Raw genomic sequence first — 14,923 nt, 5'->3', positions numbered from 1 at the left:
TCCGATTAAACATTAACGGAGCCCCCCCCCCCCCCCCCCCCGCGCGCCTCGCCCCAGACTGGAGGATCAGGTTTGGCATCACCCTCCCCAGAGCACCTCAGGGAGGGGGAAAGGGTCCCAAAGCCTAATTGGGCTGGAAGGCTGCTGGTGGGCGGCAGGAGCCTCCTCGGCAAGTCTCACCCTGCGCCCTGAGAGCTGTGCCAGGCTCCCTTCCCTGGCGCCCACCTCAGCAGCGTTTCCGGGGTCTGCCTTCCACCTACACGATGTTTAGCCACCTCCCCCAGCCTGCCTCCTCCCTGCCCCTGGTGACCCTTCCTAATCAATGTAGCTGCAGGCTGTGCCCAATTCTGTCTCCAGCTTCACCTGGCATCTTTCTCAACCTAGCTTGGAGTGCATCCAGGCTTCTAACCCTTCTGCTCCCTGCACTTGGACCTCACCAACTCACTGTTCTTGAAGACCCTCCCCCCCCAAACTCAGTTTGATCATGTAAAGCTATCATACAGGTACACTCAACATCCCACGGTCAGCTCCAGCTCAGGGTTCCAAATGATGGTGAAGATTCCTTTGACACACTGTGTCCAAGAGCTCAGCAGGGCAAGCGCCCAGGGACCATCTACCATGTGCCAGGCCCGAGAAGGCAGAGACCTTTGGGTGCAAAGAGGTTGGCTCTGCCCAGGAGGGCTGCACCGGAAAGCACAGGGAAGGTTTGTGGGTCCCACTTTGCAGACACATTGCTCCTTCCAGCTTGGGTCAGAGGTGTTGCCATAGGAACCCCTAAAACAGGGTCAGCTCACTTGTTGCTCAGGAAACCAGGCACTGACATCAGGCTAATGGGGCCAGGCAGGTATATATCGCAATGTGCAGTCATCACTCAATGCCCGACTCCCCGAGGGAGTCACGGCAGTGAATCCTACAGAGCTGGGACTGAGCAGCTCACGGCCGGGCCTAAGCCTGCAAATGTGAACTGGTCCGTGATAGGGGCTAGCACAATTCCTGTGGGATAGCAGAGGTGGGCTCCCGTCTGTCTGGGTCTAAGGGTACGAGGGGTGTTAATTTCTTTGATCAGGGCTTGAAGTTCCTGGAAAAAACATCTCAGTTAATGGCTGACAGCAGGATGTTAGCTGCGAAGGTGATAAGGGAATTCCTGCGATTGGATCCCTGCCTGTGAGTCCTGTGAGGGCGCAGAGCAGAGACCGTGTTAGCTATAGGGACGATGGTGCCACTCCATGGTGCCACTCCCCACGTGAATGAAGCTTGACAGAGGAGCTACGGGGCTAAGCAAGAGATACCAGCACCCAACAAAATCCACATCAAAGGCTCCTGGCGGGGGGGGGGGGGGGGGGGAGGGGCTGGGCTGCAGGTGCGAAGTGACTCTGAATCCAGAGCCTAGACTGCAAAGGGGGCGCCCTTTTCACCCCAGAGGGCCCACTGACCAAAGACGGTGCCCCCCAGGGGTGCAGGGACAGAAGCCTCCGTGAGCGAGGCACAGCTGCCCCTTTTTGTTCTGGTTTCCTTATCCAATGCGGTCCCTGGCACGGGAGAGGAGCGCATTAGTCGTTTAATCAAGGGGGCAGCCGTAGCTCTCCTTGGGCTTCCCAAACGGAAGTGTACTGGCAATGCACTTTGGGCAGCATCCTGGCCCAAGGCTTTGTCCTGCCGCGGGGAGAGAGGGGACCACGCTTCCCTGAGGCTCCCCTGTCTGCCCAGGAACAAAGTCCCCGGGGAGCAGGCAGGCAGCTGCTGCCCTGGGTGCAGTGAGTGCGTTTGGATTGGGGGCGGGCGAGGCAGCCCCCTCCTCCGCAGGTGGCCGGGCTCTGCGACAGATGGAAGCAGAGGGGCAGTCACTTCTCATCGCACACCCTCCACTGCACTCCGCGGGGCCGCCACCTGGCAGGGTTTCATCCTTCGGTGATTACTCTCTGAGCCGTAAGTCGCCCGAAGCTGCTGTGTCACCTCCTCCCTCTTCTCAGATGGTCCCCTGCACCCGGCCACGGACAACCAGGCTGCTTCCCACAGAGCTACAGACAGTCAAGTTCAACGCGGAACATTCATCTTCACCCCACCGTAACCCACTGCCATGCGCTGAATAGTGTCCCCCAAAAGATATGTCACAACCCAACTCCCGATACCTGTGCGTGTGAGCTTATTTGGAATAAAGTTTGTGCAGATGTAATAAAGCTACGGACCTCATGACAAGGTCATCCAGGGTTGAGGGTGGGAGCTAATGTGATGACTGGCATCCGAAGAGAAAGGGGAGGGAAAGAGCAGGCCCTGGCAAGAAAGCCAGGAGCCACCAGACACTCGGAAACAAGACACATCTCTCCAGAGAACTTACTTTATTGTTTTTTAAAAATCTGTTTCATTTATTTAAAAAGCATAGTGACACAGAGACAGGGAGAGACAGAGAGAGAGAGAGAGAGGGGTCTTCCATCTGCTGGTTCATTCCCCAAGATAGCCTCAATGGCCAGGGCTGGGTCAAGCCAAAGCCAGGAGCCAAGAGCTTCTTCCGGGTTTTCCATATGGATGCAGGGGCCCAAGCACTTGGGCCATCTTCCACTGCTTTCCCAGGCCATAGCAGGGAGCTGGATCAGAAGTGGAGCATCCGGGACTTGAACCTACACCCATATGGGATGCCAGCAATGCAAGCGGCAGCTTTACCTGCTACGCCACAGCACCTGCCCCAGTAAATATTTATTTGTTTGTTTGTTTGTTTTAAAGGCACATGCATTCCACATCAGAGTACCTGGGTTCAATACTCAACTCTGGTTCTTGACTGCGGCTTTTTGCTAATGCAGACCCTGGGAGGCAGCAGGTGATACATCAAGTTCTTGACCTGCATGGAGTTCACAGCTCCTGGCTTCAGCCTGGCCCAGACCCAGCCCTTGTGGGAATCCGGGGAGTGATCCAGAGGATGGGAGCTCTCGTTCTCATTCTGTGTCTGTGCTGCTCAATACAAAACAAAACTCCAGGAGCAGCCCTGTTAGGCAGGAAGCTGGAAATCAGCATGTGGGTGTGAGAGGGGCCCCACAGCCCACGGACTGGAGTGGAGCCGCCTCCAGAAGCTTCGGGAGGCACCTTGGGGGCAGCCCGGCGTTCCACACTGCAAAGCCCTGCCCACACCCCCACAACCCTACAGGTGGTCCCAGCCTTCCCCCAGAAAGGCCTGCCAGGACAGTGCTGGTGCGGGGGGGCTGCCCAGCCTGATGACGTAGGGAGGAAGTTCACCTGCCTCACACCCAGCAAGCCCAGGAGAAGAGGGAGGAGGGAGGAGAAAAGACGGGAAGGTGTGGACCGCGCTCCCTTGTAAGCCCTGATCTGAACAGAGATTGCGCTATGCTCTCCGTGTCTCCCAAGATGCCCACCTGGTCTCTCCGGCGTACTGCTCTCGGCCCTTAGCCCTTCGCTGAGATGCCGCCTGGTCCGTCAGCGGCATAACCCTGCCCACCCCAGTCTGAATGGCCGGGCATTCTGAGATTCTGTCCGCTCTGATGGATGCCCTGCCCAATTCAATTCTGCTACCTTGTTTCCCACTCCTCTCTGTCTCACCCCTGCATTCTTGCTTGTATGAGGACAGGAGCCTCTTCCACTCGCCCCTGCTAATGGCCCTATCCAGGCCTCTTGGCACAGGGGACCGTGTCTGTTTCACAAATTCCTAGCAGTGGACATTTTGATGGAAAAGGGGCCCCATGAACACTTTATAGTGACACCACCCCACCAACAAGCTTGGGGAACTGTCAGAGTGGGCAAGGCTCTGCTCCCATCACAGCTTCTAGTGCTCAGGGGCTGAAAAAGGCAAGGGTTAAATGCTTCTCTCCCACGCCCGGTGTCCCCAGAGGGCTTTGCACCACAAAGTCCTTGTCCTTTTCCTCGAAAGGGCTGATGAAGTAACTGTGTGGGAAATTGCCAGAGGCCAAACCAGCCCGAAAGCAGAACAGGGCACCACCTGCGCCTCCACCCAGAAGTGACCCCACTGCCTCCCTTCAAGACCTTGAGCAAGTCCAAGTTCAAAGGTGGGCGCCCAGGAGGAAAGTGGCAAGCATGGCAAATACCAGCAGATTGCAAAACTCACCTGCCACCTGTTGTGTGTGCTGCAGAGCTGGTCTCCAGCTTGTCGATTGGCTTTTGACTTTAAGATAATTTTTTCAATAAAAAATTTTAATTTTTATAGTCAAATTTATTATTGTTTTGTTTCATGACTTCTGGATTCTGTGCTGTGCTTGGAAGGCCTCTCTCTTACCAAATCACACAGAAATTGTCCTTTTTAAAGATTCATTTATTGGGGCCGGTGCTGTGGTGCAGAGAGTTAAAGCCCTGGCCTGAAGCGCGAGCATCCCATATGGGCACCAGTTTGAGTCCTGGCTGCTCCACTTCCAATCCAGCTCCCTGCTGTGGCCTGGGAAAGCAGCAGAATTGGCCCAAGTCCTTGGGCCCCTGTACCTGCTTAGGAGACCCGGAAGAAGCTCCTGGCTCCTGGCTTTGGATCGGTGCAGCTCCAGCTGTTGTGGCCAATTGGGGAGTGAACCAGCGGATGGAAGAACCCCCCCACCCCACCTCTCCTTCTCTTTCTGTGTAACTCTTTCAAGAAATAAATAAATCTAAAAAAAGAAGTCCAGATGTTGTGTGGCGGGGTTGGGGGGGCTCCATCTGTTCCTGTGGGTCAGAGCCCCAGGGGTCTCTGGCCAGCGCTGCCCAATGCCATCTCCTGCTTCTCAATGGGGTGAGGGTTCCCACTGCAGCCCGCAGAGTCCCTGTGCTCTCCCCGCCTCTGGCATCCACAGAGTGTCCTGGTTGAGAGAGAACAGCTGGGAGGGCACACAGCTCCCTTGAGGGGTCCTCCCACAGAGGAGCAGGGGTCCGGCAGCTGCCTAGTCCCAGGTTCTAGGAGCCGCCCTGGTATTCGGGGCACCGTGGGGGACAGTCATTAGCAAGGATGCATTGTATGTCTTCAAGTAGCCTGAAGAGGGGACTTAGAGGTCCTCATCACAAAGGATTCCGTGTCTGAGAGGCTGGATGGGCTCCCGCCTCAGATCTGAGCGCTGCACCTGCTGCACAGCACAGCCTACCCGGAGACGCGACAGTTCTTGGGTGTGCCGGAGAGGTTTTCACATTTCCCTGTTGAGCCTCTCCTCTCCAGCTCAGTACAGTAGAACATTTTAAGAAGATTTTTAAATTTTTTTATTTGAAAGGCAGAGGGGAGAGAGACAGAAAGACAGAGAGATCTCCCATCCACTGGCTCACATCCCAAATGCCCACGATTGCTGGGACAGGGCCAGGCCAAAGTCAGGAGCTGGAAACTCAGTCCGGGTCTCCCAGGTGGGAGGCAAGGACCCAAGACCTTGAGCCATTTCCTGCTGCTCCCCTGGGTGTGCGTTAGCAGGAAGCTGGGCTCAGGAACGGAGCCCAGACTCCAGCACTCTGATGAGGGAGGCAGGCATCCCAAACAGCACCTAAGGATGGCACCAAATGCCCACCGCTCAAGGCTGTGGCTCTGAGAGGGTCTGAGGCCGGGAGAGAAACGCCAGTTTGCGGGTTTTTCCTGGAGGGAGGCCCCAGAGACGCTCATGGGCTGCTGGGCATTGCCGGAGGGAGCAGGGTCTTTAGGTGGGGCGCGGGGCGGGGGGAGGGGTGTGGTTTCCAGTGCACACCTGGGCCCCCGTATTCACAGGAAGATGAGGAGGAGGGCGGGCGGGCTGGCAGGTGGAGGTGGCAGCGGGAACCACTGACGCTCTCTGCTGAGTATGTTTTCTCCCTGGGGCAGGAAGCAACGCACGGCTGTAGTAGGATCCGGGAGGGCCGTGGAGGCGGAAAGAGAAAGGAGGGGTCACCTGGACAGGCGGTGCGATGCGGGCCGTGCGGTGCTGGCTGGGGCATGCAGAGGTGAGCCGCACGGGGAGGTGCATGGGAGTGAAGGGGAAAGACTAATGGTGGGTTTGGGAGGCTGCGGTGGGCGGGGCAGTGGCCAGAGAAGGGGGGGGGGGGGCGTGCAGGCCAGGCCGGTGGGGTTGGTGGAGGCCCAGGAAGGGGCTGTCTGTGCAGGCGGGGTCCTCACCGCAGGAGAAAAGGGCCGGGAGCTGGAAGCCAGTCTCCCGGCAGCGCAGGTGCAGCCTGGCTGTAATCTGAGCACAGGGGTCCTGGAGGAGGTGGCTGGGGAGCGGGAGGGCTCCTGAGGAGGCCCTGGGAGGGGAAAGCAGGGGTGGGTGGAGGTAGGCGTGGGAAATACTGCAGAGGCTGCGGAGGACCGGGGCGGGGGTGGGGGGCGGTGATGGCCAGGATTCCCAGGCACAGTGAAGGTGAAAGAGAGGGAGGAAGCACACAGGGAGGGGAGCACAGGCCAAGAGAGCCAGCTCTCCCGGGAAATCTCCGGCGGCTCAGGAGCAGGCCTGTGCCCCGCTGGGCCAGCAGAGGGCGCCTGGGGCCCAGGGTGAGCGCCCACCGGGAAGCAGGTGAGAGCACAGGTGTTTGTGAAAAGCGGCTGCAGGAGGCCAGTAGCACAGAGAGGACAGGCTAGGGGCTGTGGGACCACAGTGGCATGGGCAGTGGATCCAGGCAGGCTTTCCAGAAGCAGCAATTTAGGATTTGTAGTCCAGCTGTAGGGAGCAGCTGGGACACTGGGACCCAAGGCTAATTTTTAATAACCTTACACACACATGCACATGCACACGCATACGAGCACACGTGCACACACACACACGGAACTCCTCCAGGCCAGCCACGATGCAGGATCCACCACCTGCTCCTCCCCACCCCCTCTTTCCAGGCAGCCCCAACGATGCCTCCCAGCCGCCACACTCTCCCTCTGGGTCTCTCTCCTTCTCACCCGGGCTTGCTCTTCCCCTCTCCTGCCAACCTCTGAGCACACTCAGCTCTCTCCGCCCTAACAAAGGTTTCATTAAAGCCGCAGCCGGGACACTGGCTCCCTGGGACTCGGCTCGGGCTGCAGGAACTGGGCGAGAGCAGCCAGCAGCACAGGCAGAGGCCCCTTCCGACACACACAGAGTAGAGCTGATCAAAGCCAAAGCAGCCAGCTGCTCATGTGGGAGTGGCGCGCAGGGCTCTGGGGGACTGGGGAGGGAAGGGGGCGCCACGTGAGTGGGCAAGGAGCCCCGCTATTCTGTAGGGTGGCCGGGAGGGTCCCGCTCTGCAGCTCCGCCTTGGCCCGGGCTACCTTTGCCCCCAGCCCAGCCCCCACCATGTCCTGCTTGTGTGGCCAGGGACACCCCCTCCGACCCCGGCCGCGCGCTCTGTCCAGAGCTATGGGGAGGGTGGTGGTGCCAGCCTGTGAGGGGTACAGAGTTCTCTGAGTGGCCCAGGATCTCTGGGAGTGGGGCCCGGGGTCTGCACACCACAAGCCCCCCCGGGAGATTCTGAGGCAGCCCCCAGCGTGGCACCTTCAGATCTCCTCCTGGGAAACGCACCCCTGCTTTGTGCGGGCCACTGTGCAGACCCCAGGGGGCCATGCCTGGTGCGCGCTGGCCCTTCCTCCTGGCAGCGCTGCCCCGCATTCTCGTTCTGCCACCTAGCTCGTTCCAGGGCCCAGCTCCCAGGTCCCCTCCTCCTCGGGCCATCACTCCCTTCCCCTCCCCAGTGCCCCCTCCTCCTCCTTGCCCTCTCTCTCCCTGCAGCGGGAGAGCCCTTTAGTCTCCTTGGGGTCGGTCTGCAAAGAGTGGTCTCAGAGCCCCCGCACATTTAGGAAACCCTCTCCAACGGGCACGGGAGGGCCCGGCCCAGGGCACTGGCCAGCCGGGGTCCCCTGCTGTGGTGAGCATAGGTTTGAGGGGGCATTGGCATTGGCTGTGGTCAGGAGGGAAGGAAAGGAGGGGGGACCTTGTGGAGTTGGGTTGGAGGCAGCAGGTGGGACAGGATCCCTGCCAGCCCCAGCACACAAGTTCTAACCCCAGCTCCACTACTAAAGGCCCCCATGTGACACTGGCAACAGCCTGCCATCTCCAAGCCTCTGTGCACCCATCAGGAAAATGGTGTCAGGGACCTGACCTCAGAGAGGGGATGTGAGGCCAAAAGAGATGACAGACGTGACCATGCCTCATGTCTCAACGCACAGAACATGGGCACTCATGACACGAGAGAAGCCTGGCCAGCCAGGGCGTGGCAGGCTGATCAGATGGCAGCCCCACCCCCCCGCAGGCACTGACCTTGTCACTCAGACCCAAGGACCCAAGGGCGTGCTCCCAACCGCATCAGGTGCTCCCGGAGGGCAGGCGCGTGCTCCCAGGTGCCAGCAGCCCCAGGCCCCAGGGCAAGCAGGCCAGAACCAGGAAGAATGTGCCCTGGGCAGCTGTGGGGCTGCTGGCTGTCACCCCGGGCAAAGCCTTCCCACAACCTCCCGGTCCAGTGCCCACGGTGTGGGAAAGTCAGCCCTGTGAGCAGAGGAGCGGCCCAGAGCTGTGAACGCAGTGTAATTACAGCCACACTCCCCTCCCCCAGGCCTGGCGTTAGCCTTGGGGGGCAGAGTTGCTGTGGGGTGGGGACTGAAGCCAGGGACCCCACAGGGAGCAAGGGGCAAGGTCTGGATTCTCCACCCCAGGGGCTGGATCTCCCTGGCAAGAGGGAAGGAGGCATTGACTGGCACCTCGTTCGTAAGTTTCAAAGCAGGAATTTTTTTTTAAAGATTTATTTTATTTATTTAAAAGTCAGAGTTACAGAGAGAGGGAGAGAGAGAATCTTCCATCTGGTGAGTCACTCTCCAAATGGCTACAATGGCCAGGGCTGGGCCAGACCAAAGCCAGGAGCTTTTTCTGAGTCTCCCGCATGGGTGCAGGGGCCCAAGCACTTGGGCTATCTTCCACTGCTTTCCCAGGTGCATTAGCAGGGAGCTGGATCAGAAGTGGAGCAGCCGGGACTCCAACCGGTGACACAGGCAGCAGCCTTGCTGCTATGCCACAATGCCTGCCCCAAGGAAATTTTTTTTAATTTGCAAGACAGAATTTCCATCCACCAGTTCACTCCCAGATGCCCACAATGGCCCAGTCTGGGATGGGCTGAAACCAGGGGCAGGGGACTCAATCTAGGTCTCTTATGTGGGTGGCAGGGACCCAAATACTGGAGCCGTCACTATGTCCTCCCAGGGATGCCCAAGCAGGAAGCTGGAGTGAGGAGCTGGAGGGGCGTGTGAAGCCCAGCTCCTCCAAATGGGCATCCCACGCAGCGTCTTGACCCTGGCACCATGAGAAAGCCGAGGTCCAGCACCTGACCGGAGAGCGTTGGGATTCGGAGGGCGAAGGATGCAGAGGGGCGAGGGAGGGAGCGAAGAAAGAGATCAGGAAACCCCTCTGGGGCTTCCAGCTCCTTCTGGCTGCCCCAGCCTACCCTATCTAAGAGAAAAGGGGAGAGGGGGAGGGGCGCAGAGCAGACGCTGCCCCAAACCCATCCCTGATGGTGCAGCCCCGCACCCAGAGAAGTCACACACCCACCCACACACACACACACACACACACCGCCCTGCAGTCCCGAGGGCCAGTCTGATCCAGCAGCTAGCAGCCGGCTCCTCTTGAAGAGCGCCCTGTGGCCAAGGGTGCAGGCACTAACAAGGGTGCTGGGGCTGACCCCAGGGACTCCTGTGCTGGAGGCCTGACCCCGCTGTGTGGAAACCAGGAGAGCCCAGGGCCCTGCCCTCAGAAGACAGTGAAAGTGGTTCTGACCGGTTAGTTCCCACAAGAATGAGTTCTTGGGGGAACAGCGAGACCACTCCCTCCTGGGTCTCTGGCAGCTCACCTCAAGATCCCGCCCCCTCCTGCACCACCACCACTGTCCACCAGGGGGCCCTCTCCAGGGGCCCAGTGGATGGGGCTGCCTGGCCTGGGACTCCCCGCCTCCAAAATTGTGACCCAATTAAGCCTCTCCTTCCTTTGTTTCTGTCTTGTCTTTTTGCTTCTTTTCTTTTTAAAAAGATTGACTTAAAAAGATTGAAAGGCAGATAGATCTAGAGAGAGACAGAGACACAGAGAGAGAGGTCTTCCATCCATGGATTCACTCCCTAAATGGCTGCAACAACCAGGTCTAGAATAGGCTGAAGCCAGGAACCTGGAACTCCATCTGGGTCTCCCACGTGGGTGCAGGGGCCTAAGGACTTGGTCCATCCTTCACTGCTTTCCCAGGTGCATTAGCAGGGATCTGGATGAGAAGTGGAGTAGCTGGGACTTGAACCCATGCCCAAGGGGGATGCTGCATTCACAAGCAGCAGCTTAACCTCTCCCTCTCTCCTTCCCCCTCCCTCACTCTTTTTTTTTTTTTTTGACAGGCAGAGTGGACAGTGAGAGAGAGAGAGAGACAGAGAGAAAGGTCTTCCTTTGCCGTTGGTTCACCCTCCAATGGCCACTGCAGCCGGCGCTCTGCGGCCGGCGCACCGAGCTGATCCGAAGGCAGGAGCCAGGTGCTTCTCCTGGTCTCCCATGGGGTGCAGGGCCCAAGGACTTGGGCCATCCTCCACTGCACTCCCTGGCCACAGCAGAGAGCTGGCCTGGAAGAGGGTCAACCGGGACAGAATCCGGCGCCCCGACCAGGACTAGAACCCGGTGTGCCGGCGCCGCAAGGCAGAGGATTAGCCTGTTGAGCCACGGCACCGGCCTCCTCACTCCTTCTTTCACAAACTACCCAGCCCTGGGCACCTTGTCACAGCCATAGAACGCAGACTCCTGCCACGAGCAAATGGCTAGGACCAGCCCCGCGGGTGTAGACACAGTGGCTGCTGCAGGGCAAACGCTGACTCTGTCCTGGGAGCAGCTGCTCCCAGTGCATTTCAGGAGCAGAATCAGCACCACACACACCCCCACACCCCCACACCCACACACCCACACACCCACACACCCACACACACCCACACACACCCACACCCCCCACACACACCCGCTGCCGGCATCTTTTCTCCTTCCCTTCCTGCTGGAATTTCCTTCTGCCCTTCCCCAGGGTCACTTCCACAGAGACGATCGGGTTCGCTGTGACAGATGTCAGCGGCTTCCTGTACACCTGTCTTTACAGCCAGCACAGCTGTGGCCCCACCTGCAGACCTCACGGCTGTGCCATCTCGCTGGAGCCTTCCATGGCTGGGCCACTGGGCTGCCGACGGCCGGCCTGGCAGGGTGGCCCGGGCCTGGGCGCCCAGTCTCAGCCGAGCATGGACGTGTGCTGGCGGGAGCCGAGGGCCGGCTGGGCTTTGGGTTTCAGCTGTTCCTGGGGCCCTGCCATCTGCCCTGCCTCCCCCAAGAAGCTGGAATCTTACAGCTTTAGAGGGAACTTTTAGATGTCAAGTCCGCCTCCAGCTGAACCAGCTCTCCACCAGGGAATGCGCACTCCCTCGGCAGGTGGCAGTGAGCTACCACCTGGAGCCCCACTATTCTGCAGATTTTTAAAGAATAGAATTGGCATCATTGTTTATTCTCTGAAAGTCAAATGTTATATTTCTGATCATTATTGGCATGCTTTTTGTAAAACATTCATAAAATAAAAAATATGAAATAGATTCCCACCCCCAGATGATCCCTTGCCTTACTTCTCTGTTCATACTCCCACACAGATCTACATATGAGATCCGTCTCTGGATCTGTTGGATTGCCTCAGCTGCAAGCCTCGTAGCTTAAGCACCTTCAGGGGAATCTCTCTCACATAGCTAGAACACTTGTGCTGCCTGGCCCTGGCTGACTGGTGCAGCAGTGCTAGGCCCAGCATCTCTGGGAGTCTCTTGGGAGTTTCCCTCAGCTCCAGCCACTTCATCTGTATTTAAAGCCAACAAAGGCAATTACTTCTGTATTGTTTTTGGGAAAGTAGAAACTTTCCCAGATGAACTTCCAGTAGATTTCTCCTTAGATCTCATCGGCCTGAACTGGGTCTCAAGGCCTCCCCAGCAGCCGAGAATAAGAGTCACGATTGTCTGTGGACCGAGAGTGGGCATGTGGATCCTCCACAAACTCGAGGAGAGGCAATTAGTGTCTGCTGTGGCAGGCGTGGCCTTTTATAACCCGCGCTCGTCTCTTATATGTGATCAGTGCCTTCCCACGCCAGGAAACACACTCAGTCACTTCTCAGCCGTTTCTGGGTGCACTGTGTGCTCAGCACCTTCCCAAGGCACTGAGCATGTGGCAGTGCACGTAGGAGAGCGCCGGCTTTCATGGAGCTGCAGAGGGGACTTCGGCTCCCGCGAGCCGATCTGCTTCTGGGTGTTCCCACTCTGTGCGCGCAGTAACCCTACTGGTCCACGTGAACGCCTCGTGCTGCCAGCGTCCTAGTCCCTTGGGACAACTGAGCACCATGGCTCTTCGCGCCCTGCCGGGGCCCTGCCCAAGGTGTTCCTCCGCGCTCCGGTCAGGGTGCGGCCAGTGCTGTGGGTGAACCACAGGTGTGGCAGGTCTTTCCCGGGCTGGACCGCCTTTTCTTCCCTGCAGGAGTTGTCCATCTCTCTCCCCGCCCAGCCTCCGACCAGCAGACGCGGCAGTGCCCATTCCCAGTGTCACAAGGCCCTCCTTCTGTCCTCGTCTTTCTGCCCACGAAGCCCTGGGTCCCACGTGCTCCAGGGCCACACCCACTGCCCCTCCCAGTCTGGACCCCCCCAACCCGTGTCCCCTCCAGCCACACGCTGCCTACCCTAAGCTCCCTTCACGTCCACCCCACATCGGTCCCGAGACATGGTGGGGTGACGTAGGGCTCCCCGTCTTGGCCTGGGCTACTCTCCCTCACTGTGCTTCCCTGGGGGCCCTGCAGGGCAGACTCCATGTGAGCTGCGTCCTGAGACCCCTGGCTGTCTCCAGGGGGGTCCAGAACCCTGCTGTTTCCCTCTGTTCAGCACTGACCTTGCTGATCATCGCTCTGTGGTCATTGATCGCTCTGTGGTCATTCCACAGGAGTGGGGCTCTCTCTGTCCCTAGCCCAGGGACTGGCACCAAGGGGTGATTATAGTATTTGAGGCTAGAATAAATGAATGAATGAAGAAACAAAAAAGTGAATGAATGACATCGGGCCCTCCTGCCCACAGGCTGCTGACCCCGCATCCGAAGACTTCCACCACTGTCCACCAAGCCCCCAGCCCTGGGCTGTCGGGAGGGGGGGGGGCAGCCTGAGCAAAAGCAGAGGTCAAAGGTCAGGTTTCCGGTGACACTGGGGGAAGGGGCAATCAGGCTGGGTCAGGAAAGGCCTGGGATGTCAGGCGAGGAATCAGACTGACCTGGTGGGCAACAGAGAGTCACGGGAGGCGTGGGAGCAGGGCTGTGGCTCCTGCCGTGCTAGCACAGGGCACAGTGCAGGTGGGTGCTCAGTGGGCCCTCACTGCCTGGTCTGCTGGTGAGCGCCTTTCTCCTGTTTCTGGAAGGGTCATAAAGGCGGGGGCTACTGGGCAGTTCCCGCCAGGACTGCGGGACCTGCAGCCTCGCCACCTCCTGCCAGGTTGCCCTTGTCTGAAAGCACAGGACAACGATTTGGTTTCTCTGAGCCTTTACTGCTCGGCTGTAAAATGGGACCAATCCTGCAGGTTGTGAGGCTAGCATGAGTGAGAGGAGAGCACCGCACAGCAGGGGCACCCTCCAGCCTTTTGCTAAAGATTTGCTTCATTTATTTGAAAGGCAGAGTGATAGATAGACACACGTGTGCTCACACACACACACACACACAATCACACAGATCTTCCATTCACTGGTTCACTTCCCAAATGCCCACGGATGGGCCAGGCTGAAGCTAGGAGCAGGAGCGGGAGACAGCAAGAAACATGAGGACCCCATGGGAGTCGCTGCTGAGCACGGGCAAATCACGGGTATGGTCCACAGCACGGAAAGGACCAGACACCCCGCCTGCCACTGGTAGACACTCCGTCACTGCGCTGGCTGCCTCGTCTGCCCAGGACTTGGGCAAACTTGCTCCTCCTGCATGCTCCTGGGACCGTGGCCCTCTTGCTCTGCATGCCACCTCCTCCTCCCTTCCTGCAGGCGGCGCTGTCCGCTGAGCTGCCCCTCAGCCCCTGGCCCTCAGTAGCCGCTCTCAGCCTTCACATTCAGCTTCTCCCTGCTCACTGCCCATCTTACTTATCAGCAGGGCAGAGTTGACCCCCGGTGCATAGAGGAAATTTCCTCCTAAGGAAGGAGACGGACATCATTTGTGCACCTGCCATGTGCCAGAGGCGTTATACCCGCTAGCTCTTCGTGACAGCCCAAGATACTTGCCATACATAAATGTGCACATTGAGGCTCAGAGAGGGGCAGTGACTTGTCCAAGGTCACACAGCATAGCCTTGAGAGCGGCTGAGTGCAAATCCGAGTCTTTCTGACTCTGGGGTCTGGGATTTTGAACAATCCTTCGCCAGGTGGGGTCAGCAGGTTCTTCCCCAGGGCTGTTTGGAGGATGAGATAGGGTCACAGGCCTGGGGACGCCTGGCAAGCAGCGCCAAGGATGGGGGTAAGGGTGGAACCTTGTCCACCTGTTGTGTAGAGGAAAGGACAGAAACCCAGGGAGAGCTGTCCGGGGCCCCGGTCACTGCAAGCAGCCAGCAGAGCCCCAGCCCCTGGCCCAGGCCCACTGTCTTCCCTGTTCAGCCCTCCAAGGTAAGGGCAGGGGCCACGCCTGCAGGGCCTGCACCTCCCACTGAGCAGCCAGCAGGGTGAATGGCAGCAGGTGTTTCCGCCCGGCACGCAAGCCGGCATCCCCTGTTGCCATCTCTAGATGGCTCCTCAGCCCCTCACAGCTCTGCCCACTCCTGGGGGCCCTCCTGAGCACCCAGCTCGCTCCACCCTAGTCGTTCAGCCAACCAGGGAGTCCCAGAGGTGCTGGTGTTCTCAGGGGAGCCTGGACGGCGGCAAGGCCAAGGGCGTGGTCCCAGGCGACTCCATCACCGAGCTCCAGATGACCCGAGCTGAAAAACCGCATGTCACCTGTCCCGGGCGCTCAGACTTCCCCGGAACTGCAGGCCCTCATTGCCAACAAAGCCCACGGC

The sequence above is a fragment of the Lepus europaeus genome, chromosome 5, assembly GCF_033115175.1.
Source record: "Lepus europaeus isolate LE1 chromosome 5, mLepTim1.pri, whole genome shotgun sequence".
NCBI lineage: Eukaryota > Metazoa > Chordata > Mammalia > Lagomorpha > Leporidae > Lepus > Lepus europaeus.
Note: the sequence above shows the minus strand (reverse complement) of the source record.